General features: G+C 52.8%; 2 long non-coding RNA genes across 2 annotated transcripts; both read left to right on the plus strand.

The window, feature by feature from the left end:
- The first annotated feature begins 347 nt into the window (after nucleotides 1-347).
- LOC113891808 lies at nucleotides 348-1,061 on the plus strand. The gene is made up of 2 exons (XR_003510885.1): nucleotides 348-654; nucleotides 877-1,061. It is a non-coding gene; the product is annotated as an uncharacterized LOC113891808 (long non-coding RNA).
- An 11,983-nt stretch (nucleotides 1,062-13,044) lies between these two features.
- Nucleotides 13,045-17,110, plus strand: LOC113891809. The gene is made up of 2 exons (XR_003510886.1): nucleotides 13,045-13,274; nucleotides 16,794-17,110. It is a non-coding gene; the product is annotated as an uncharacterized LOC113891809 (long non-coding RNA).
- Nucleotides 17,111-25,029: the final 7,919 nt, after the last annotated feature.

The raw sequence follows: 25,029 nt of genomic DNA on the forward strand, positions 1-25,029 counted from the left end.
AATTGACATTTCAGTTCCAACCTGGCAAAGCTTTCTGATTTCCATAGTGAATAATACGAAATCGCTAAATTGAAAGGTTATGAAGATTTCTTCCAAGAGCAAAATGAAAAGGAATTAAAAAAGGATACATAAGAGTAATCGTCCACAAAATTTTAATATAGGAAATATAGGCCATTGTTTCAGCAGCGAGCAAACCAAAATCACTGAGTGATTGGGTTTGGGCAAAACAGGGCCTTTTATTGTTGATTCAGGAAGGTTTGCCCTAGGCATTTTGTCCTTCTGCTTTTGCAAACACTCCTGTTGCCTTGAGCACTGCAGCTTGAAGCGCTGCCGGCCTCAAAGCCCGTAGCAGCAGCGCAGCTCACAAACAAAGGGTGTTGTGAGGGGCTGGCTGGGTCGGCTTTGGGTCACCCCTCTGAGCAGCCCTCACCATGGTCCCCACAGTCAGGGCCAGATCCAAGGTCAGAACAGCCACACGCCAGCTGTCCAGCCAAGACCACACTGCTTCCTCTGGGGCGCAGGGCAACGTGGCCTGTGCTGGCCTGGGAAGTCAGCCGGTCACAGCGAAGGGTCAGATCGGAGGACAGCTCTGAAGGCCAGGAGCAAAGAGACACGGGATGCTCAGCACACGGCGGGCCCGTCCGAGAAGGTCAGGTGAGGAAGGAGGGGCAGGGACGTGCTTGAAGCTTGGGACAGCCTGCTCTCTTCCAGGCTCCCAGGCCCCCTCCTGCCCCTGGCTGCACCTGTTCCCGGGCCTGCCTGGCAGGGGCTGGCTGACCTCTTGGGCTCTGACCTTGACCTCTTCCCGGAGCCTCTCCCACAGCTTCTCCGCCCTGTGTTCCCAGCGCAGCCCAGACCCACTTCACTCTCTCGCAGGAAGAAGACTCCCTGAGGGCCACCGTCCTCCGCAACTGAAGGGGAAGCGCAGCTGCCGCTGTGGAAGCCAGCCGGTCGGACAGGCAGCGGCCCAGACCTGAAGCTTAATTAGGTAAAGGGACCTCTGCAGCGACAATGACGTTCCTGATAGAAACAGCTGGAAAATAAAGTGACGAGAGACCTTTTTCAATGTGTGCTTCAGTTAAGACAGACCTTCCCATCCTCACAGCGATTGTCTGAGACCCCAAGTGCAGCCCCAGCTGTCAGGGTCCAACGAGCCGTCCCCACCCCCACCCCTCACTCCCTGGGCACTCTGATTTTTTAAGGCTCCCACCTTTCCTTTGATTCAGAAAAGCCAGTCAGGCTCCTGGACTGAGGGCTCAGAGAAGGAAGGATGATGCCTGGAGGTTGCAGAATGTGCTCCGTGGTAGGCGGGCACGGCTTGGGCATAAGGGCACCCACTGCATGTTGTCTGAGGTCTCTTGCTCTTTCTCTCACTGTCTGCTGGATCCATAGACCACCCTCAGGCCAGTCAGCTGCTGGTGAAGGCAGAGGTTGGGGGGCAGGGCCTGTACCCCCTTAACAAGACGATTAGGACTGGAAGCTGAGGCTGAGTTTGGGGTGAGAGATGCTGGGAAAGGAGAGAAGCCCCCAGCAGAAGTCATGGTCAAGGACTCAAGAGGTCAGTTGTTGCCAGGCAAGCTCAGGAACAAGAGCAATCAACACAGGAGGGACGGAGGCCATGAAAGTGTTAAGTGTTAGTTGCTCAGTCGTGTCTAACTCTGTGACTCCATGGACGGTAGCCCGCCAGGCTCCCCTGTCTATGGGATTCTCCAGGCAAGAGTACTGGAGTGGGTTGCCATTCCTGTCTCCAGCAGATCTTCCTGACCCAGGGAATAAATCCAGGTGTCCCTCATGTCAGGCAGATTCTTTACCGTCTGAGACACCAGGGAAGCCCCAGAGCCTGTGAGAGTCAAGTTTATAGCAGAGAGGAGGCTGGAACTGGCCAGAGTGGCCCCTGGTGGATACTCATCCGTATCCAAGCTTACAGGGTGACCATGGCTCATCCTGCCCGTCGCCCTGATGAGATCCTGTATCACCAGGATGTATCAACCAGCTGCAAGTAAGAAACCAATCCAACAGCCGCCCCCATGCCTCAGGACTTGGCCTCATGTTGTAAGAAGCCCGAGGTGGGCGACCCATGCAGGTGCAGCGCTCAAAATGCTGCCAGAGACTCATCTCTCTCTGCTCCATCCTGCCTAGTTATGCGAGCTTCCAGACTCAGACTTATCATCCAGTGGTTTCAAGATGCAGGCTGCCTATCCAGAATGCATCTGTCCTCCTGCCAGGCAGGAAAAGGGACGGGAAGAGAAGAAAAGGGAAAGAAAGAGAGGGAAGGAAGGAGTGCTTCCTGTGTCTGGTTAGCTGAGCTTTCCCAGAAATCATGCTCATACATCTCATTGGTCAGAACTGTGTCACATGGTCACCTGTACTTACCCAGAAGTCACACTCACACATCTCCTTATATCTTATTGGTTAGAGCTATGTCACGTTGCCACACAAACTTTCCCAGCAGCCTCCCCCTTACCTCTACTTTTTGGGGGCCAGAGTGAGGTACTCCGCCCATGGCAAAGGTCATGAGGAAGGACGCTCGACACACGCAAAGGCGGGATCGAGCCTCAGGAGTCCCTCTGGAAATCCTCGAGCGTCTACCCCCATAACCAGAGCCTGCCTACTTTACTACTTTGTGCTCTCACCTACACCTCTGACTTCACGGGGGGCTGTCCCCCACCACCTCTTTCGGAGAAGGAGTTAACCTAGAGCTCCAGTCAATAAAAACTCTTGGGCGTGACAAGAGTGTTTTAACCTACAAACTCCTCTGAAGGTTCTCTAGCCTGCCTGACAGGCTCGTCCGGCCACATGTGATTGCTCACAGCCTCCCAACCGTGAGAGGCATGAGATGCTTTAAACCCTCTAAAAACAGATTCTTTAGAGAAGTTAGAAAACTATTAGTATAATGGGCTGATTAGAAATTGTGTTGGTGAAGGGTTTTTCATTTGTTGAGCCAATGTTTGTTGCTAAGTCTCCATATCCCCTGCCCTTACACACATTAATGAATATATAGAAGGAATAAGTATTAACCTTTGATATTAATCACGTTAGACCTTAGGCTAAGTAAATTCTTTCCTTAACTAAAACCCACTACACCCTCACCCTATAGGAATGTAACTTTATTTGGGTGGCGTCTGTTTTGAGAATAATCACCCCTGGAGAAATAAGTGTCCTGGTTGACTGACCGCTGTCACAAGGAGAGGGTCATAAATTGTCAGCAGGCCCCCTGGCCAGAAGATGATGTAACACCCCTAAGACCTCTGTATACATTTGTATGAAGCATCTGACTTTGATAAAAGTCAGGACTGCTGACCCCATGTGACTTTTGCATAACACCTCAGTGTATAAAATTAGGCCATGGAAAATAAAGAATGGGGATCAGTTTCTCGAAATACTGGTCTCCCCATGTCGCTCTCTCTCCCAAATTCTGGCTGAGTCTCCATCTGGAGCGCGGAACCCACCATGCTTACTAATTATGCCTGGGCTTCTAAGATCCGACCGGGGAGGCCTCAGTGTCTCCTCTCCTTCGGGAGAACGGAAGGACGCCTGCGGCCTACGTAAGTGGTGCAAGCTTCATGTCTTGAAGTTTTATTGGTCTCCCGCGTAAACCAAGCTACTCAGCCTCTTTTCTCCACTGAATTTTCCTACTGAGCTATCCTCATTCTATTACTCTTTACATCTCTAATTAATATCTAATTGAAGCTATTGTATCCTGACCCTCGCCGACGCCGTCCCCGCCTCGAATACCCTGGAGCAGCCGGGGCTGGACCCCGGCATCTACTCACACCCCATTGGTCAGAACTGTGTCACGTGGGCACCGGTTTCAAGAGAGATTTTGGAGCGCTGGTGTTTTTGTTGGACACATTTCCCCTCCTCCAAATTCAGAGTTCCTTTTTAAAAAATTAATTCGTTAATTAAGCTGCATCAGGTCTTAGGTATGATATTCTATCTCTATAGCTAAGGCCTATCTCCAGTTGTGGCGTGGACTCAGTTGTCTTGAGACATATGGGATCTCAGTTCCCCCACCAGGGGTTGAACCTGTGTCCCTTGCATTGTTTGGAAGGTGGATTTTTCACCGCTGGACCACCAGGGAAGTCCCTCAGAGTTCTTTTTGTGAGTAAAGACCCAGGCCTTAAGTGGGGGTGTTGGACTGGTATTAAAGAGTCTGGAAGGCAGAAAGTCAGCTGGGTAGAGGCGCGCACACACAGCAGGTAGAGTTGGCCACATGTCCTCTGTTCAGGGCATGAAAGATCTCAGTCATGCCCACCACGGACTGTGACCTGGAAATTATGTCTCCACGGGGACACTTAGCTTCTGGACCAAATTGTTCTTTAAGCAAATTAGAGATGGAGGCCAATTGCATCATTTCTCTTAATTAGCAAACCAATCTCTTTCAGAGGCTGAGAGTCCAAAAATGAAATCTGTCATCCCAAGTTCTCTGTCAGCTCACTCTCCGAGCAAAAAAGGAGAGGCATGGATGTGATGCGCCCTCCCAGCCCACCAGCGAAGACGGAGAGCGCAGGAGAGAGCATTAGCATTAAGCGGCCTGCTAATGTCTGGAAGCCTAAACAGTCAGAGAACAGCAATAAAGGAGCTCTTCAAATGTTGCTGGAGAATGTCCATAAAGAGGATATAATGAAAAGGACTGCCCAAATGTGCAAGGATAATATAGTTAATGTATTACTTCTTTTATTATTTTATCATCTTTCATTAATTGCTGGCAGCGTGCCTGCAGGAGTTGGTTCCATGGAAAGGGCTTTTAGTTAAATGTCTTAAATGAAACGACCACTTAGAACCTGCGAACAAGGTTGAACCAAGGTTCACTTGACTTCAGTAAATCTTGTCTGAAGGGTGCAGGGGCGGGAGGAAAGGGATCCATTCTGGGACAAGCTAGCCGTCTTCAGCCGCCCCACAGCTGCTTGGAGCTGATTGTCTCAAGTTTGGAACCACAAAGGCATGACTTTATTTTTGAAAGAAGGCCTTGTCTACCATCTGCTGCCACTGATCTGCTGTGTGACCCTGAAGAAGTGACTTGCAGTCTCTGAACCTCAAGTTCCTCACTCTGCAAAGACTTGACCTGACTCCAAGTTCATTACCTGGATATTTCAGGGTCACCAGGTCATATACAGGGTTTCCCAGGTGGCACCAGTGGTAAAGAACCCAGCTGCCAGTGCAGGAGCCTCAGGAGGTGTGGATTTGATCCCTGGGTCAGGAAGATCCCCTGGAGGAGGGCATGGTCACCCACTCCAGTATTCTTGCCTGGAGAATCCCATGGACAGAGGAACCTGGTGGACTTCAGTCCACAGGGTCCCAAAGAGTCAGACATGACTGAAGTGACTTAGCATGCAGGTCATATATTAATTAATGGAGAGGGTGGTGAGGTTGAGGAGAGGAGTGTGACCCGAAACCAAAAGATGGCCCCAGAAAGGGGATGCCCACTGCTCAGGAGTGCTCTGGGGCCCCCAGGCATGTGAGCGTGTGCCCCTCCTTAAAGCCCCAGCTTCCTTCATGGCGCCAGGTGCCCACCACCTCCCTGTAGACAGCAGAGCGCCGAGGGGTGAGGCGTCCCCAGTGCCAAGGTGCTCCTGCCCAAACGGCCTCCTTTTCCTGAAGGTCTGGGGAAAAAGTATGAAAATGCCGCCAACTCCTGATTTGAGCAGCTAGCTCTCCTGTCTTCTTGCACGTCTCAGATACAGCTGCCCCTCACTCGAAGCTAGCTCTTCTGAAGCCTGGCCTGAGTGCCTCGCACTGCAAGGGCAACCGCACAAGCCACGGCTGCCCAGATGCAGCCTCAGGAGGTGAAGGGAGGGGCAGGGCTGGGCTGCTTCTGGGACTGACTTTCCCAGGTTTGAGCTCGGGTCAGCTGACCATTTCCACTTGAGGGTCCCATTCGTACCCCTAAAGGACCAGGTCCCAAGCTGAATAAATCAACTTCCTCCTAAACTAACCCTCCTGCAGACATTTCAGTTTCTTTTAGCGGCTCTGCAGCTTTCCTCTCCTCTAGCCCTTTGTGCGCCCCTAACCTCTGGCCTGTGTTCAATGCCCAATCCCATCTAGGCACAAAACACCTGACTGTAAGCTAGTACAGACACGGCCAAGTTTTGATGCCAATAGGTGCATAACAATTCGTGAAATTTAACTGGAATGAATGACTCCCTCCTGGGTTAGACTCTGCCCTAGAACCACTTCCATCCCCTCACCCTAAGTCAAGGTCTTGGTAAAAGAGACAGCACCCTTCCCAGCCACTGTTTATCTTATTGCTGCATTTTATTCCGTTAATAACAGTTTTGCTACCTGAAATCGTCTTGTGCATTTATCGACTTGCACACCACGTGTCTTCCCCAAGTAGAATATAAATTTCACAGCAGCAGAGACCTTGTCTGTCCTGTTCCTCACTGTATTCCCAGGGCCAAGCATGGGGCCTGGCGGATCACAGGAGCTCGATAAGCACTTGCTGAGTTAATGGACTCATTCCGTGTCCTTTAATATTCCTCCTCAATCCATACTGCTCACCACTGCCAAGTCAGACTTCCCACTTGTCACCCGCTGCTTAGACACGTGTGGTGTCCCCCCACGGCCAGGGGACAGGGGCTCCAGCTCAGCCTTCCTCACCACCCACGCGGCCCCTCCAAGCTGACCTTCCACCTAAGCTTCTTATGCACACGGCCAAACCCTCCAGGAAGTACCCACGCCTGGCCCAGTCCCACGTGTCCTGGTTAGAACTCTTAGTGGCAAGTAATAGGAAGCACCTGGAGCTGATTCAGAAGGTGACAGAGCTTCAGTTTCGCCAGATGGAAGGAGTCAGGGAGATGGATGCACAGCCGTGCACAGGGACGCACGGTCACTGAGCTGCGCACTTACAGGTGGCTACGACGATCAGTTTTGTGTTGTGCACACTCGAGCCCTCTGATGCAAAGAGTCGACCCATCGGAGAAGACCCTGATGCTGGCAAAGATCGAAGGCGGGAGGAGAAGGGGACGACAGAGGACGAGATGGTTGCATGGCATCACCGACTCAACGGATGTGAGTTTGAGAAAACTCCAGGAGATACTGCAGGACGGGTAAGCCTGGCGTGCTGCAGTCCAGGAGGTCACAAAGAGCTGGACGCAATTTAGCAACTGAGCAACAACAATCTGAAAAAAAAAACAGCAGGGTAGGATTTAGTATGATGATAATAAGGTTGTAGTGGTCACTGAGTTCCTGTAACAGCACCGAGACAGTCCAGGCTCAAGGCTCAACCCATGAGGACCGACAGCTGCTGAGTCTCCATTCCCTGTCCCTGGAGCAGAAAACCTGCATAGCCCAGGCTGCATCAGGGTTCAGCTCCCCCGAAGTCAGCAGTGGTGCACAGAGGTCGCGCTGGGGTCCTCCTCCGGGACCTTGCTTTTAGAGAGATGGCCGTTCTCCATGAGTGGAAATCATCAAGAAAAGGGAGAACGCCCCCACGAGGGCTCACACCTCACCTGAGATTCAACTCAGCGAAGATTTCCTGGACGAAGCAGCATTCAATCTAAAATCTGAAAAATAAAGAGGCATGATCTGAGCAGAAACAGAGCAGAGAGAGGAATTCTATCCTGGGACTGTGTGCAGAAGCCTAGAGATGGTGCATCATTGAGTTTGACCACAAAGAATAATGGCGGCCTCCACCTCTTGATTCAAGAGGATGCTTGAGTTCCAGCCGTTGTGTCTATATTCCAGGAAGAAGGATGAGGCAAGGGTCCCATCTCTTCCATTAAGCATCCACTCCAGACACCTCTTCTGCTTTACAAAGCACTGACTAGAACCTAGTCACACAGCCACTAGATGTAGGGAAGGCTGAAAAAGTCCATCTTTATTCTGGGTGGATATATGTTAATAGGGAGCTAAGAGTCGGGGATTCTATTGTCAGAGAAGAGACACGGATCCTGGGAGTTTTCTAGCGGCCTCCACTGAAGATGGGCTAGAGCATCACTCTTTCCAGGAAATGGGAAAGCGTGGCATGAGGAATCCAGAGATTAAGGAGGGGAGCCTCTGATTGGCTGTAGAGGTTGGCCACAGCTTTCATCACTGTCCATGTGTGTTCTTGCGCACTCAGTCATGTCCAACTCTCTGCAACCCCACGACTGTGGCCCTCCAGGCCCCTCTGTCCATGGGATTCTCCAGGCAAGAATACTGGAGTGGGTTGCATTCCCTCTTCCAGGGGATCTTCCCGACCCAGGGATTGAGCCTGTGTCTCCTGCATCTCCTGCATTGGCAGGCAGATTCTTTACCAATGCACCAACTTGGAAGCCCCTCTTTGTCCATGGGCCCAGCCTATTTTAAAGTAAATTATTTATTTATTTGGCTGTGCTGAGTCTTAGTTGAGGCATATGGGATCCAGCTCCCTGACTGGGGATCGAACCCAGGCCCCCTGCATTGGGAGCTTGGAGTCTCAGCCCTTGGACCACCAGGGAAGTCTCAGGCCCAGCCTATTTTTTGAAAACCCTTAATTTATCAATAACTGTAGAGTCACTGGAAGTTGCAAAGAAATGTACAGGAAGGTCCCAGGCACCCTTCCCTACCACTGCGCCCCAGTATGAGCATCATCCGTCACTGCAGTACACTGTCAAAGCCAGAAACAAACACTCATGTGTGTGTGTCTGTGTGATTTATCACCCATGTAGCCTCAAGCAGTCAGCACAGTCAAGCCACTGAACTGAGTCATCACCACAGACCCCTTTATCCCCTCCTCTGCATCCCTAACTCCCGGCAACCACTAATCTGATAATTACATTATCTTACTCAAGCCACATGTTTCCTAACAGGCAGAATAATTTCCTTGAGGCTTGTCCGAGTTGTTGCGTGTATCAGCGCTGGTTCCAATTTATGGCTGAATCCTGTGGCCTAGGATGGCTATGCCCTTCGGTTTAGCCATTCACCTTCTGAAGGGCACGTGGGAAGTTTCCAGTTTGGGGCTAATACAAATAAAACTGCTATGAATGTTTGCATACAGGTTTCTATGTGAAAATAAATTTTTATTTCTCTGGAGTATATGGATAGCTGCTGGGTTGCAGGAAAAGTCCGTTTTTAATTTTTAAAGAAATCATCAACTATGTTCACAGTGGCTGGACCATTGTGCGTCCCCACCAGAAACGGACGGGTGACCTAGTTTCTCTGCATCTCTGGCAGCGTTTGGTTTTATCACAATTTTTAACTTTGATAGACGTGTAGTGACATCTTGTGTGATTTCCATCTCCATGTCTCTGCCGACCAACTTTTCATGTACTTGCTTGCTACCTCTACGTCAAATAGCACCGTGAAACCTGCGTGTCCCCTTCCTTCAGGAGACTGACGATTTCTTCTCTGGAATGATTGAACGAAAGAGGCTTCTTACATAAGGATGTGTGCAGAGAGATGCGTGGAGGGGGTTGGCTCTGGTACAGCTCCCACGCTGGCTCCAGGCTGGAGGTGGCTCCGTCTTGTCTACAGTCAGGTACCCAGGGGTTCACCAAACTAGAGGCCAGTTTGCCACCTGACCACCCCTTAGTGAGCACACTGTTGAAACCACCTGCCTAGCTGTAGAAGTGGTTGTCTATGCTGGGTCCCAAACCACCCCAAAATATAGTGCCTTAAAACAATGGCAATCATTTGCGTACAAGTCCACAGTCTGGCAGAACTCAGTGTGGACAGCTCATTTCTCCTCCATACAATGGGCTGGCGTGGCCAGGACTGGAGGATCAGCTTCTAGAACGGTTCAGGGCTGTTGGTGAGGGGCTTAGACCAGGCTGCTGATCCTCTCCACATGGGCCTCTCAGAGGGCTGCTTGCGCTTCCCCACAGCATGGGAGCTGAACTGCATAGGCAAGAACTCCAAAAGGCTGGGGCAGCAGCCACAAGGCTGTTTACGATCCGACCATAGAACTCTCAGGATGTAACTCAACAGGAGGAATAGAAGGAATTTATGACCCCACTCCAGTGCTCCTGCCTGGCAAATCCCATGGACGGAGGAGCCTGGTAGGCTGTAGTCCATGGGGTCGATAGGAGTCGGACACGACTGAGCAACTTCACTTTCACTTTTCACTTTCATGCATTGGAGAAGGAAATGGCAACTCACTTCAGTGTTCTTGCCTGGAGAATCCCAGGGATGGGGGAGCCTGGTGGGCTGCCGTCTCTGGGGTCGCACAGAGTCGGACACGACTGAAGCGACTTAACAGCAGCAGCGGCGGCATGGCTATATTTAAACCACGTACCCAGAGCTCTGAACAGTTTTTTAATGCCTTATCAAATGTGAGCTGATAGCCACAGATCAGAAGACATTTGAGAAAAGCCTCCAATATGAAGACAAAGATAAAGAAAAGTAAAAGAGACTACAAAAAGCAAAGATAATACAGGAGAATAAGAAAACAACCAACAACAACAAACCCACCAAACCCACTATAATTACTATCTGCAGAGAAGTAAGAGAAGATACTGGATTCGTGCAGCAATGGAACTGAATGTTATTTTAACAGGGGAACAACTTATAAGTAAGAAAGTGCTCTTATACTGAACGTATAAGAAATATTTAAAATTTTGGAAAATTTGGTAAAGGAGGTTGAAGAAATCTCTCAGGGGAAAAAAATACAAGAAGACAAAGAGATGGAGTAGCATAAAAATAAGGAGATGAGGATCAACCCCCAAAGTCACACATCACACTAACAGGAATTCCAGAAAAGGCGAGGAGACACAACAGAAATGAAGAAATTAACAAGCGATACCAGCACTTTTCCCAGAACTGAAAGACAGGGGCCTCTAGATTGGGTTTGATAAGCATATAGCACATTATCATTTTTTTAGCCCATTATCTTTTAAAGAAAACTTTTAATGGAAGTATATTTGAGATACTGTTGGACTGTAAAGATGGCTGAGCACCAAAGAATTGATGCTTTTGAACTGTGGTGCTGGTGAAGGCTCTTGAGAGTCCCTTGGACTACAAGGAGATCCACCCAGTCCATTCTAAAGGAGATCAGTCCTGGGTGTTCATTGGAAGGACTGATGCTGAGGCTGAAACTCCAATACTTTGGTCACCTGATGCGAAGAACTGACTGTTTGGAAAAGACCCTGATGCTGGGAAAGACTGAAGGCAGGAGGAGAAGGGAACGACAGAGGATGAGGTGGTCGGATGGCATCACCCACTCAATAGACATAAATTTGAACAAACTCGCCAAGATAGTGGAGAACAAAGGAGCCTGCCCTGCTGCAGTCCATGGGGTCATGAAGAGTCAGACACGATTTAGCGACTAAACAACAATAGCCTATACTGTTATCTACAGCAACACTGTGCTTTTCATTACCATCACGTATCTCCTTGAACGAATATACCACCAATTATTTATCCATTCTGTTGTTGATGAATTTGGGTTATTTCCAGTTGGTGGTTATAACAGATTTTGTTGCTGTGAACATTCCTGTTTGCTTCTTTTGGTCGACTGGATTTACATTTTGGGTGCGTAGGGAGATGTAGGTCGTACGATTGGCTTCAGTAGATACCGTTGAACAGTTTCCCAAAGCGGTTGAGCCAACGTGTGCCGCCATTAGCGGTGTGGGAGAGCTCCAGCCGTCTCTGCAGCTTCTTCGACAGCTGGTACTGCCTTTTCACCCGCTCCCATCCAGGTCATCATGACAAGTTGTGAAAGGATGTTCAGTAAGGGACAGCATGTTGTCAGAAGCTCTTCCAATCTTGTGCTGGGAAGGATCTGAGTAAGAAAGTGGCTCAAGAGAGGCCAGGAGAGCAGCCAAACCCTGCGGGACTCACGAGCCCTGACCGGGGTCAGACTTCATCCCGTGTGCTTGGCAGGCCTGAAGACCGCTTTTTGAGTGTCCAAAATGCCGTTTTGGCTTCACTGTGGACCATGGGTTCAAGGAAGGCGATATAAATGCAGAGGGAGCTGTGAGCTATTGCAGAATCGAGGCCGGTACTGACGAAGCTTCAGATGAGGGTGAGAGGGCTGAAGAGAAGTCGATTCAGGAGCAGTTCAGGTGGGAGACCCTAGCCGTCCCGGTGGCGGGTCCGCGGTGTCAGCTGAGGGTCGGAAGGACCACGGGGACCCCACGTGCCTGGCTCACCCCCAGGGACTGATGCTGCAGATGTGGGGTGAGGAGGAGAGTCCAGTCCTGGGTGTGCTGAATCTGAATTGCCCGCAAGACACCCGAGTGAAGACCTCACACAGGCAGGGGGCTGTTTCAGCCTCCTGGTGCTCTCTAAACAGAGGTGTGGTGGGGGGTGGCAAAGATGTAGATCTGGGAGTCAGAATCACGAAATGAGGTCAGGAGCACAGGAAGAGCGCCTGGAACGAGAAGAGGCATAGACAGGCCTGAACCCTGAGGAAACACAACACTTCATGGACGCAGGGAAGTCTGCAAGGTGCTGTGGGGTGGAGGTGGGGCTGGGGAGGGCGTGGTCCAGGAGCCGCTTGGGCGGAAGGCTCTGCAACTTGGGACCAGTCTCGGAGGGTGTTCTCGGGGCGGGGGATTTGAACTTGCAAGGGAGTTGGAGCAGGAAGAGTGAGACAGGATGGAGGAGGAGGCCAGTGGTAAATCCTTCTTAAAAAAAAATGAAGGTCTGAGGCTAGATAACTTTCTCCATGGCCAGATGACTTCCCTCTAAGCCCCTCCCACCAACCACAGTCTGCCCAAGGCCCCGTCGGGGGACAGAGGTGAGGATGGGATGCTTGCTCCAGACTGAACGTTGTGGACATCACGGATGTCTCAAGGTCAAGTTCATCCAGGGCACAAACCGCAGGCGCGTGGGAGGGGATTTCCTTTTCTCCTTCCCAGAGGAGTGCCCCCAAGTGTCCCGGCTGCAGACTGAGGAAGGGGAGGGTCTCGCCCTGAGACTTGAGGAGCCGCTCGGTGGCGTCTCCAGGAGGCCAAGGACCTGAGACACCCAGAGGGACAGTGTCCTGACGGCGTCGGGAGCCGATGAGGGGCGCGGGCTGCCCCAGCGGCCAGTGAGCTGACCCTCTGAGGGAGGCATCCTGACCCCAGAATGAACGCCCACATGAGCAACACCAGCCGTGTCCTTCACAGCGCGTCCTTCACAGAAGGCATGAGGCAGCGCTGCCCACTGGAGAGGGCCCACCACGGCGCTCGGACTTGAGCGTGAGAGGCTGCGGCAGGAAGAGCCCAGCCCCGGGTTCAAGGTGAAGCACCTGCTGTGCCCGGGGCCTGCCCACTCCTGACCCAGAAGCCGCAGCTGCGACATTTCTGAAGGGGCCAGCCGCTGGAGCCGAAACTGGGGCAGGCGCATTTGTGTGCGTGGTGTTGATTGCCAGCGGTTAATCACCAAGGGTAAGTGGAAGAAATCATTCCTGTTCATTTGCAAATGGAAATCAGACGAGGGCTGTGCTGAAATGCATCAGCGTTTTCCCTTCCAAATGAAAGGATTTCAGAAAGACAGCTGACCTTGGGGTGCCTGGCAGGCCCAGGCCGCCAGCTCCGAGTGTCCTGTGTCTCTTCCAGACGTTCCCGGGCCGCCATGCCCGCGGGTCCCCAGCAGACCTACTTAGTTGAGAAAGTAGGAGCATTTCGGATGCCATGAAGTCACAGGCACACAAACAGCCAGGCTCCCTCTTTTATTACCTTGCAAAGCCCTGGAGACGCTTTCACCTCACTTAAGGAGCCCCGGCAAATTATGCTGAAATCCTTCCAAGGGTTGAAATGATATGTTTATAAATCCTCCTTGCTGAACTGTTGGCCCCAAGAAATCTTACAATAATAAAGACGTATGTGCTGGGGGCAGGAGGGGGGTTCTTTCCTCTGTCCACTCCCCCCCCAACCACCAAATGTGCAGCTTTTTCTGCCTACGGGTGGCGTGTTGATACTGCATTTTCGTCCGGCATTACCACCCTCCAAGGCACACGATGTAGCCCCCTGATCAGACGTGTAATGAATGTCTCTCCATGCTGGTGGATTCATTACTGTGATTTATAGCTGTTTTAATGTACACAAGCTTCTTAAACAACTTAGAGTTGATTGTTGTGGAACTAGACCTGGGTCCCCGGGAACTCTTGGAGCTGAGCCATGGTTCAGGGAGTTATTGGTGTCCCTGGGCAGGTAAACAACCTTGGATCAAAGGTGCTAGGTTACCTGCAAACAGTGTCGATTGGAACAGGAAGCACCTTATAATGGGGAGCAGGGGCAGTCTAATAAACCTCCTGAACCTGGGCCAGCACCCCCCGGCATGGCTGCACTCTGTCTGTAGCACGCAGGAAGGACGGGCTGGGGCCCAGGAGAGGTGAGTGCTCTCGCCGGCATGCCTGGGCCGGCCGGGCACCTTCAGGGAACTTCCCCAGGAGGCCTGCACAGGGACATACAGAGGCTGACAAATGCCAGGGGAGAGAACCAACCTGGGTTACTCAGTGCACAGAGATCCTGCTTTTTTCAAAATACATTTTAACTTAGTCATCTTAAGAATGGCTCTAATGCTGTTCAGAATGTCAACCTAAACCAAGCACCCGCTGGAGCATTCTAGAACTGGGGGGCTGTGGGACTTCCCTGGTGGTGCAGTAGGTAAGAATCCGCCTGCTGATGTGGGGAACACGGGCTCAGTCCCTGGTCTGGGAGGATCCCACGTTTGTCGGGGCAGCTAAGCCCGCACACCACAACTACTGAGCCTACAAGCCCTAAAGCCCGTGCTCGGCAACAGGAGAAGCCGCCCCCGGGTGAGAAGCGCACGCAGCTCAAGTGGAGAGCAGCCGGGGAAAGCGGGCCTGCAGCGAGGAAGACCCAGCGCGGCCAAAAATAAATGCACAGATGATTAAAGAAAAGAACTGGGGGTTGTACTCAGAGGGGAGGGAGGGGAACCCTGTAGCAACTGCGACCAGGAATGGGGTGTGGAAAGCTTCAGCCGGACTGGGAGAGCTCAGGGAAAGAGAGAAGGCTCCAGAAGGAGGGTGAGGGCTAGGGGAGGGGGTGCTTTGCTGACGGAGGGCCGGCAGCGTTCTGGAAGTTACCGCCTAGAAGGAGGGCTTTCCTGGGCCAGGGGGAGGCAGCGGTGGTGAGGGCGCCCAGGAGAGACTGCCCACCTGTGCCGGGTGAGAACCCTTGAAAGGAGGCGGTGCCCACAGGGTTCCGGGGGCGCGTCCCTGCTGCAGAAGGCTCTTCCTCACCACCCACCGGAGGACCCCCAGTGAAGTTCAGTCAGGCCGTCACTGTCCCCAAAAGCAATGCCACTTGGCTCATCTCCGTGGACCCGAGTTATTTGACTAAGAGGGTTGGATTTAGAAAAAAAAAATCACCGTCTGAGGCTTGATGACTTATTTCATGGCTGGATGACTCTCCTCTCTAAGCCCCGCCTACCCTAGCTAGGGTGAGGGGCATCTGCTCTGTGGAGCCGGACACCCCTCTGTAAGGCCGATGCACAGGAGTCCTGGGCTGGGCTGACCCCTCTGGACCCCTGGACGGAAGGTCACAGAGGAGCCGTGAGAATGCCTGCCCAACAGGCACACAGCCTCCTCACCCAGAGGGGGACAGCGGGGTCTGAGGTGGGCAAGGGATGGCCACGTTCACCGGGGCAGAGCTGAGCCCAGGACACTCTTTCCCAGCTTCCCGTGTTCTCCCAACTCCATCCTGCTCCCACTTCCATGGGACTGTCCCCCAAAATTCACAATGAGAGGCATGAGCCTCCCCCGCCCACCTCTCCTGCACCCCCACCTAAGGGCCACTGACCTCTGTCCCACAGAGGAGACCCAAGTCGTGGGTGGGCCCCTTTCCATCTGGGTGCAGGAACCTCTGCTATTCAGTCAAGAGCGCAACTGTCTAGCTGACAGGTATTAATCGGCCAGACGGGGTGATAGTGTGCCCCACCGGCCAGCAACTTCAAGCCCAGCCGCGGCAGAGGGGATGCCCACAGGGAGGACAGCAGTGGACACAAGCCAGCGAAGAAGACCTCTCTCTGGCTGCGTCACTTCTGTAGGCTCCACTTCTCCAACCCTGGCTGGTCTGAGCATGGGCTCACCCAATGTTAGTGATGCCACCATGTCTGAGAGATGAGATGGAAGTGGGACCTGGCTTCTGTTTTGAGAAGCTCCCAATTTCATAAGATATCATGTACTTTATCAGTTGAATTACATTCTCCCTGCCCCAATTCACACGACAGAGTCCTAACCCCGAACCTCAGACGGAGCCTCACTTGAAAATCAGGTCTTTGCCTGATGTGATCAAGTTAAGATGAGGTCATTAGGGTGGGTCCTGATCCCACAGGACTGTCCTCACACAAAGGGGAGATCTGGACACGGAGACAGATGCCCACAGAGAAGACCCCACGTGACGACAGAGGCAGACCTGGGGGTGATGCTCCTACAAGCCCAGGGACACCAAAGACAGCAGAGACCACTGGAACTGGGGGAAGGCCTGGGACCGAGGCTGTCTCGTGGCCCCAGCAGGACCCCACCCTGCCCACAGCTTGGTCTCGGGCCTCCAGCCTCCAGGACGGTGATATAATATATTTCCACTGCAAAGGATATGAATTTGAGCAAACTCTGGGAGACAGTGAAGGTCAGGGGAGCCTGGCGTGCTGCAGTCCATGGGGTTGCAAAGAGTCGGACACGACTGAGTGGCTGAGCAACAACAAAGCCGCCCCCGTGGCTCTTTGCTCCAGCAGCCCCAGGACTCTAATAACACAAAGTGTGTATCAAGTTACCTCCTACAGGGACCCACGGCCCCCTGAGTCGCGGGGAAGGCGGGATCCACATACGCAAGTCCCACAGATCATTTTTTACCCAACCAACCACTTTAATTAAAGGGGGGAGAAAAAACAATTTAGTTGAACAGCTGGTTTCAGTGATATTTTTTTCTGTCTTTCACCAGCAGTTTGCCTGAATTTATATGGTCTTTCCACGGACAACCGTTCCAGCCCCTTGACCCTAGGACGGGCTCTCTGGCGCTGTGCTGGCGCCCTGCCCTCATGCCAGGCCTTGACCCCTGGATGCCTGGGAAAGCACCTGACTGATCCAGCTGGGGACCCTGCTGAGGCCAGAGATGCACACATGTGGCTCCATCAGGAAGTAAGGTTGCTCTAGCCACCACCGATGAATGGCTTGCTTGGGGCCAGGAAACTGTCTCCCCTGAGAAGATGCATCCTCCTATAATTTCCATAAAATATTAAAAGTGGAGTTCGGTTATAAGAGCCACACCTGCTGATTCCCACCCCTGAAGAGGAGATGGCTGAAGGGCTCTGGAATGAGGTCAGGCTTCCTAACCCGAAGGCAGTCTTGGGAAGGTGGGTTTCTGCTGTATCTGCTGAGAGCACCCAGCTTTGGAGACCGGCAAACTTCTGCCCACCATGAGGTCACAGCAGGGTGAAGGCAGCCATGTGGCCAGACGTCTGGGGGGCAGGGAAAGCAGTGGTCACTCAGAAACCTGGGAGACAGTGAGCTGGCCAGTGGGAGAAGGGCAGTGAGTCTCCAGCTGAACTCCAAGGACAGTGCGTCTCAGGGCTGTGAGCCGAGGCGTCCCAGAGGCCACCCCGGGAGATATGTGGGCCATGTGCGGCAGCATGGATGGGCATAGAGACTCTCACGCTGAATGAAGTGAGCCAGAGAGGGACGAGCATCCCATGGCGCCACTTACATGTAGAATCATATACGGTGGTGCAAATGAACAGAAAAGTCACAGAAGCAGAAAACAAACTTATTTACAAAACAGAAATAGGGCCAGAGATGTAGAAAGCAAGCTCATGGTTACCAAGGGCGGGGGGAAGGGCATACAAATAAGTTGGGAGAGTGGGACTGACATATGCTGCTGCTGCTGCTGCTGCTGCTAAGTCGCTTCAGTCGTGTCCGACTCTGTGCGACCCCATAGACGGCAGCCTACCAGGCTCCTCCGTCCATGGGATTTTTCCAGGCACGAGTACTGGAGTGGGTTGCCATTGCCTTCTCCGGGGACTGACATTTCACTTTCATGCATTGGAGAAGGAAATGGCAACCCACTCCAGTGTTCTTGCCTGGAGAATCCCAGGGACGGGGGAGCCTGGTGGGCTGCCGTCTATGGGGTCGCACAGAGTCGGACACGACTGAAGCGACTTAGCAGCAGCAGCAGCATATATAAAAATGTGAAGTGAAAGTCGCTCAGTTGTGTCCAACCCTTTGTGACCCCGTGGACTATACAGTCCATGGAATTCTCCAGGCCAGAATACTGGAGTGGGTAGCCTTTCCCTTCTCCAGGGGATCTCCCCAACCCAGGGATCGAACCCAGGCCTCCCGCACTGCATATATAAAAACAGATGACTGATGAGAATCCATTGTACAGAGCCGGGGACTGCTCAGTACTCTGTACTGACCTGTATGGGGAAAGAACCTAAAGGAAAGGTGGATATGTGTCCATGTATCACTGATTCACTTTGCTTCACACCTGAAGCTAACACAGCATTGTAAATCAGCACCACTCCAATAAAAAGGTAAAAACGAGCTCTGTGGGTAAAATTCAGGAGTCCTGTACCTGGATAGGAAATAATCTCTTTGTTTTCACTAACCTGCGACTGGAATTTCGCAGGCCTTTTAATTATGAATGTGGAACAACCCACCACCAGTGCACGAAGCCCACCGTGTAGTATCACGTGGCTGCAGGCTCCTGTCACATGGCTACAGGCTCCTGTCACGTGGCTGCGGGCTCCTGTCACGTGACCACAGGCTTGGGCCGCCTGCACAGACCTCACAGGGTGGCTTACACATGCCAGTCCTTCAGAGGCGTCTGCACCAGGGACCTTGTGGTTTAAGTCGCTGGTTAAGAGGCGAGCGTGTTACTCTCACACGTTTGTTCAAATGTTCTCATAAATATGTTTCAGAACAATTGTTTTCCTTTATAAGCCCCCATATACCTGTAATGCAGGAGATGTGGGTTCGATCCCTGGGTAGGGAAGATCTCCTGGAGGAGGAAATGGCGACCCACTCCAGTATTCTTGCCTGGAGAATCCCATGGACAGAGGAGCCGGCTGGGTCGCAGAGTCGGACACAACAGAGTGACTATCACTTTCACTTCCACATGTTGCATCATAGCCTGAAACCCTTTCCTCTGAGAAGCAGGTCCCTGGGCTCCACCAAGGGGCCAAAGCGCCCATGACTCACAAGATCAGCTCCCAATCTTCTAAGAGGGGACGGGAGCCGGGTTTGAACCAGGAAAATGGTCAAGGACTAAAGGGAGGCGACTCGGGGTGAGGGGATCTCAGGAGTCCGGGGCCAGGCAGCTGAGCAGGGGCAGAAAGATTCTCGGCAACTGCGACAGCAGAACCACTACATCCCTCGAGCAGAAGACAGAAGGGGCACAGGGCCCAGACTCCAGAAGCAGCCGGGACTGTGGCAGAGATGCCCACTCCAAGACCCTCCGAGAGGAAGGCTACCCGCGCCTCCCTTCCCCCGGCTTCCAGAAAGGCACCTGTACCTCCTCTGGCTGAGTCCCAGTCGCGCAGGGGCTAGGATCGGCCTCCCCCGGCACACCCCGTGTCACCTCGCAGAGCAACGCGAGGGCTTATCACCTGGGCTGAGGCCCTTTCTCCTGGGGCTGCAGCAGCCCCGGCAGGACAGCGGGAGGGGCCTGGCAAGACCAGGCAGCCCCACGTGCAAGAGCCCCCGAGTGACCACACGCAGGAAACACGGAATCACAGCTCCTCTACTCTGAATGCGGGACTCCTGCCGACGTGCCCTTTCTGACCTCCCCCCTGGATTGTCATCATGTGCATTGACACGCTGTTGAGGGAGAAGAAATGAAATTATGAAGAGTTCTTATTGATTCACTCGTCAGCAGGCAGGCCTGATCCGGAGGAGACAACAAATATGGGTGGTACCTGTGTGAATTCGAACAATCACTGGCTTATTAGCGTTTGGCACCAGGAACACGGCTGGGATTAATGCCCCGGGATCCCTGGTGCTGCCTCCAATCTTATCTATTTTATGAGCCAGCGCTTTGCTTTCTGAGTCACTGGGAGAATCGCACTTGTACATCAATTACATTTCCATTAGTACTGAGATCTCTTTCTTCCTAGGACAGGATCAGGCTGCAGATACGCAAAATATCAATACTCACTCTCCCTTCTTTATGCTAATCCTGGCGTCGTCCAGGGCCTAGAGGGGGTTTATGCTGATGCAGTGTTTACAGGCAGCTGGGCTTCCCGGACAGTGCGGTCCCCACTTCTGTGGGTGCTCAGCCCCAGGGCTGGAGACTGGGGTGGAGACCCCACGCATCTGCCCAGGTGACCTCCTGGTGGTCCGGGCACGGTCGCTGCGTCAGGGATGCTGGAGTCCTGCTGCTGCCATTGGCTTAGTCATCGGCTGCGTCTCCACACCGAAGTCAGAGCATCCTTACGTAAATGAGTGAGGAGGACATGATGGAGATGTTAGATCACCTCCAGGAGCTTGTTCTTTGCCTGGTTTCCCGTCGCTGACCTGACCCCCACCCAGAGTCAGACATGGCTGAGCCCACATGCACAAGTATGTTCTTTGGGAGGGTGACCATTCTGACTCCCACATTCATTCATTCAAATGAAGGCAGCTATTATTTTATTCAATCAATATTTATTGACCCTTTACTGTGGATATTGAAAGCCACGAGACTGAAGGAAGTCACCTGAGGAAAGATTTGACCTAAGGAAGAAAGGAAAGTTAAGGGCGGAGCCTGGCGCACTCCAGTGTCTAGAACTTGGAGAAACGAGGAGGAATCTGAGACCGGGACTGAAAAGCAACATCAGGTGAAGCACGGACACCACCTGGAGAGGGCATCCTGGACCCCAGATCAGCGCCGTAAGGAAGGTGCAGGAACCCCTGCAGCCACTGGGCAGGGGCCCAGACAGGGGGCTGGACTCCGCACACGGGCTCCCTCCCACATGTCCCAGCAAGATGAGACAGGCTCCAGGCGAGCCTGAGCGGAGAGGGCCCGGCAGAGGCCCCACCTGGCCTCAACAGCCTTGCAGAAGAGCGAGGGTGCTGGAGGACTCACCCGTGCCGAAGTGCAAACATTCCTCAAGGCACGGCGCTCAGGAGAGTGAGGCGCAGGCAAAGGACGGTGTCGGCGGACGGGAAAGAGCTGTGGACCCAGCCCTGAGCCCTCACATGTACACTCAGCTGTTTGCCACTAGGTTGCTGAGACAACTCGGCAGGGGAAATATTAATGACCACCTTTGCAACAGGTGGTCCCAGGACAACAGGCTACAGCCACGGCAAAATGATGAACCTGGATCCTCACACCATGCGAAACGTAGTTCACTCATAGTAGATCATGGACCTAAATTTTAAAATATTCATTTATTTGGCTGCGCCTGGTCTTGTTGGGGCATCTCAGTTGCAGCGTGTGGGGTCTCAGCCCCCTGACCAAGGACTGAACCCGGGTGCCCCACGCTGGGAGCACCAAGTCTTAGCCACCAGACCACCAGGAAAGTCCCCATAGATTTAAGTTTAAGAGGTCAAACTACCAAATTCTTAGGAGAAAACACAGTAGCAAATCTTCATAACCTGGGTTAGGTAAAGCCTTCCTAGGCTTTTAGGACACTAAAAGCACTAACAAAAGAAAGATAAGTAAGCTTGACTTTGTCAAAAAGAAACGCTTTCGTTCTTCCAAGAACACCATCCAGAAAGTGAACGGACAAAGTGGAATAAAATTCTTGCGAATCATACATACAAGTTCTGGAAAAGAACTTGTATCAGGAGTATGTGAAGAACCCTTACACTTTGATGGTAAAAAGACAAATAACCCATTAAAAACAAGCAAAGGATCTGAACAGACATTTCTTCGGTGAAGATGTTCAAGTGTCCAATAAGCACATGGAAAGGTGTTCACCTTCACAGGCCATTAGGAGGCGAAAGTGAAGTCGCTCAGTGTCCGACTCTCTGCGAGCCCGTGAACTGTAGCCCGCCAGGCTCCTCTGTCCATGGGATTCTCCAGGCCAGAGTACTGGAGTGGGTAGCCTTTCCCTTCTCCAGGGGATCTTCCCAACCCAGGGATCGAACCCAGGCCTTCCGCATTGTGGGCAGATTCTTTACCAGCTGAGCCACCAGGGAGCCCCAAGAGAAGTCAAAACTGCAGTGACATAGCGTGTCACACCCCACTAGGGTGGCTGCAACGAGATGGCCGGAGACAGAAGGATGTGGAGAACCTTGTAAGTTACCATGCTCAACAGCAGGGGTGCCAAGACACGCCACCACGACGGGGTGGTCTGAGCAGCAGACTTTCCTTCTCACAGTTCTGGAGGCGGCAAGTCTCTGACCAACGTGCTGCAGGTCTGGAGGAGGGCTCCCCTCCTGGCTGGAGACGGCCACCCTCTCTCCGTGTCCTCACATGGTGGAGAGAGAGGGGGAGAGAGGCTCTGGGGTCTTGTTATTGCTGCTCAGTCGCTCAGTAGTGTCCGACTCTTTGTGACCTCACAGACTTTAGCCCACCAGGCTCCTCTGGCCACGGGATTTTCTGGGTAAGAATACTGCAGTGGGTAGCCACTCCCTTCCAGGGTATCTTCCTGACTCAGGGATCAAACCCCCTTCTCCTGTGTCTCCTACATTGCAGGTGGATTCTTTACCCTCTGAGCCATCAGGGAATCCCCTTAAGAACAAGTGCAAAGGTTGGAAAAGACCAGCTTTCCAGCTCGTCTCATCAGGCAGCAGGGTCCCTCTTACTCAGCCCTTCCTTTCAGCCAGGCCTCCTGGTGACTGATGAGGCCCACCCTGGGGAGCCATCGGCTTTAGTCTATAGTTTCAAATGTTCATCTCATCTAGAAACACCCTCACAGACACGCACAGAGCAGCGTCAGACCAAACGTCCGGGCACCCGTGGTGCAGCCAAGTTGACACGTAAATGAGGCATCACACAGTCCTCAAAACGTTCTGTGTCGTGTTACCAGACGACTCAGCCGTTCCACGCCTGAGCATAAGCGACGGGAAATGTAAAGGAACATCCACACAAATGCTTGCCCACGAAATGTCAAAGCGGCATTTCTCGTAACAGCCAAAAGACAAAAACAACCTAAATGTCCACCAGCCGACGAGAGAGTAGATGGAGCCTGGTCCATCTCTGGCAAGAAGAAAGGAGGCCCTGACGGAGGCTGCGACGTGGTGATCCTCGAACACGCTGAGTGAGAGGCTGGACACAGACGTTCACGTGGCCCGTGATCCCGTTTATACAGTGTCTGGGAGAGGCAAGTCCATCGGGACAGGAAGTAGATGAGCGGTCACCCGAGGCTGGGGAGGGGCAGATGGGAGCTGGGGTGGGGTTCTACGAGCAGGTAGGTCTATGACTACCCACTGGAGCTGAGACAGTCGGCGTGGGTGTCTGCTCAGCTGCAGAAGTGTGGACAGGATGTGTTGCTTTACTCCGCTTGGAGATCTGCAGGACGAGGGTCAGACAGGGGGTGGGATGCAGGCGCAAAGGAGTTTCGGACATTGAATGTACGCCATGCAAACCTGGGAGTCTGGACGAAACAGCCTGCTGCTGGACTACCTGAAGGGTCCTCTCTCCCCAGAGCTCACTCACCGCTGCTCCTGACGGCCTGCCCCGCCCCGCAGCATCGCACCATGGGGATCGTGGGGTGTGTCCTCCCCGAGACGACACGGCCGTCTCAGACAGCTCAGGAACTGGCTCCATGTCTCTTGGCTATGAGGACCAGTCTGTAAGACCGTTCTTAAATATTGATGTATATTTTTAAAATAGCAACAATTAAGTTATAAAGTAAAATCTGGGGAAAATATTGGCAATGAATGTGATAACTAAAGGTAAAGGCCTTTGGTACGTTCGTGTCAAGCTTTGATAAGTCAGTAAGAAAATGCTGAGCGCCGCATGAGGGAAACGGCAGAAGATACTACTCAAGAACAGGCTTTTAACCACGATGTTTTAAAAAAAAAAAAAAGGGCTTCCCTCGTGGCTCAGACAGTAAACAATCCTCCTGCAATGAGGGAGACCTGGGTTCAACCCCTGGGTTGGGAAGATCCCCTGGAGAAGGTACGGCTAACCCCGCCACTATTCTGGACTGGAGAGTTCCACGGACTGTATAGTCCATGGAGTCACAAGAGCTGGACACAACTGAGTGACTTTCACTTTCAAAAAAGAATGTAAAAAGTGGGGTGTGAACTAGTGATACAGTGTGGCTGAATCTCAAAATAATCACACTGAGTGAGTCAGACCGAAAACAGTCTGGAGTCCACATTCTGTAGTGTATGGATAATCTACAGCCAGCCAGCCAGCCAGTGCCTGCTCAGTCGTGTCCAACTTTCTTCGACCCCACGGACTGTAGCCCACCAGGCTCCTCTGTCCATGGGATTCTCCAGGCAGGAACACTAGAGTGGGTTGCATTTCCTCCTCCAGGGGATCTCGCCGAGTCAGGGATCGAACACTCATCTCGGGGACAAGGTCCCAGCTCGATCGAGTGCTTCTTCAAGGAGCATGTACCCCAGGGCAGGAGAACTGGCTCTGCTGGGGGTGGGCATGGGGGGCAGGGCCGAGTCCTGCTGGAGGACCAGCTGACCAGCCTGGCCGGGGAGGGGCCCATGAGCCCGGCACTGGCAGGAGCAAGGAGAAGCCTGACCCACACAAGGGCAGGGACGGCCTGACGACTCGGCCATCGACCGGCGTAATGGAGAGATGACGGAAGGAAGGCTGGCGGCCTCACTCCTCGTGATAAATACATCGGTGGCCCTCCTGATAAATGCTCACGGCACAGCGGAGCAGATGAAGCTGTACCCAATAATGATCCTCATTCGTTCTTGGACCTCTCTGCTGAAACTGCCAATTAAGATAGTGCTTTAAGAGGGATGTGGGTTCCCACCGGCTCCAAGATGGCTTGAAACCAGCACGTCTCGCCAGATGCCAGGAGGCTTTCGGGTGGCTCTGCTGACGAGCAGCCACTGACCTGCTTCTGACCCCGGGTGACCAGTTGCGGGGCGGGGGAGATGCTCACTGTCCTTGAGGCAGCCTTGGTGCTGCATGCCCCTGCCAGGCCCTCTCCTGTCCCCGCCAGCACGCCAGTTCCACTCCAGAGAGGGCCCCTCTCTGCCCCCCGACCCCCACGTGCATCCCGAAGCCTCCGTGCCTGGTGCCTTGTTACCCAGGCTGCCTCTCCTTAAATGGAGAAGGC

The sequence above is a fragment of the Bos indicus x Bos taurus genome, chromosome 4, assembly GCF_003369695.1.
Source record: "Bos indicus x Bos taurus breed Angus x Brahman F1 hybrid chromosome 4, Bos_hybrid_MaternalHap_v2.0, whole genome shotgun sequence".
NCBI lineage: Eukaryota > Metazoa > Chordata > Mammalia > Artiodactyla > Bovidae > Bos > Bos indicus x Bos taurus.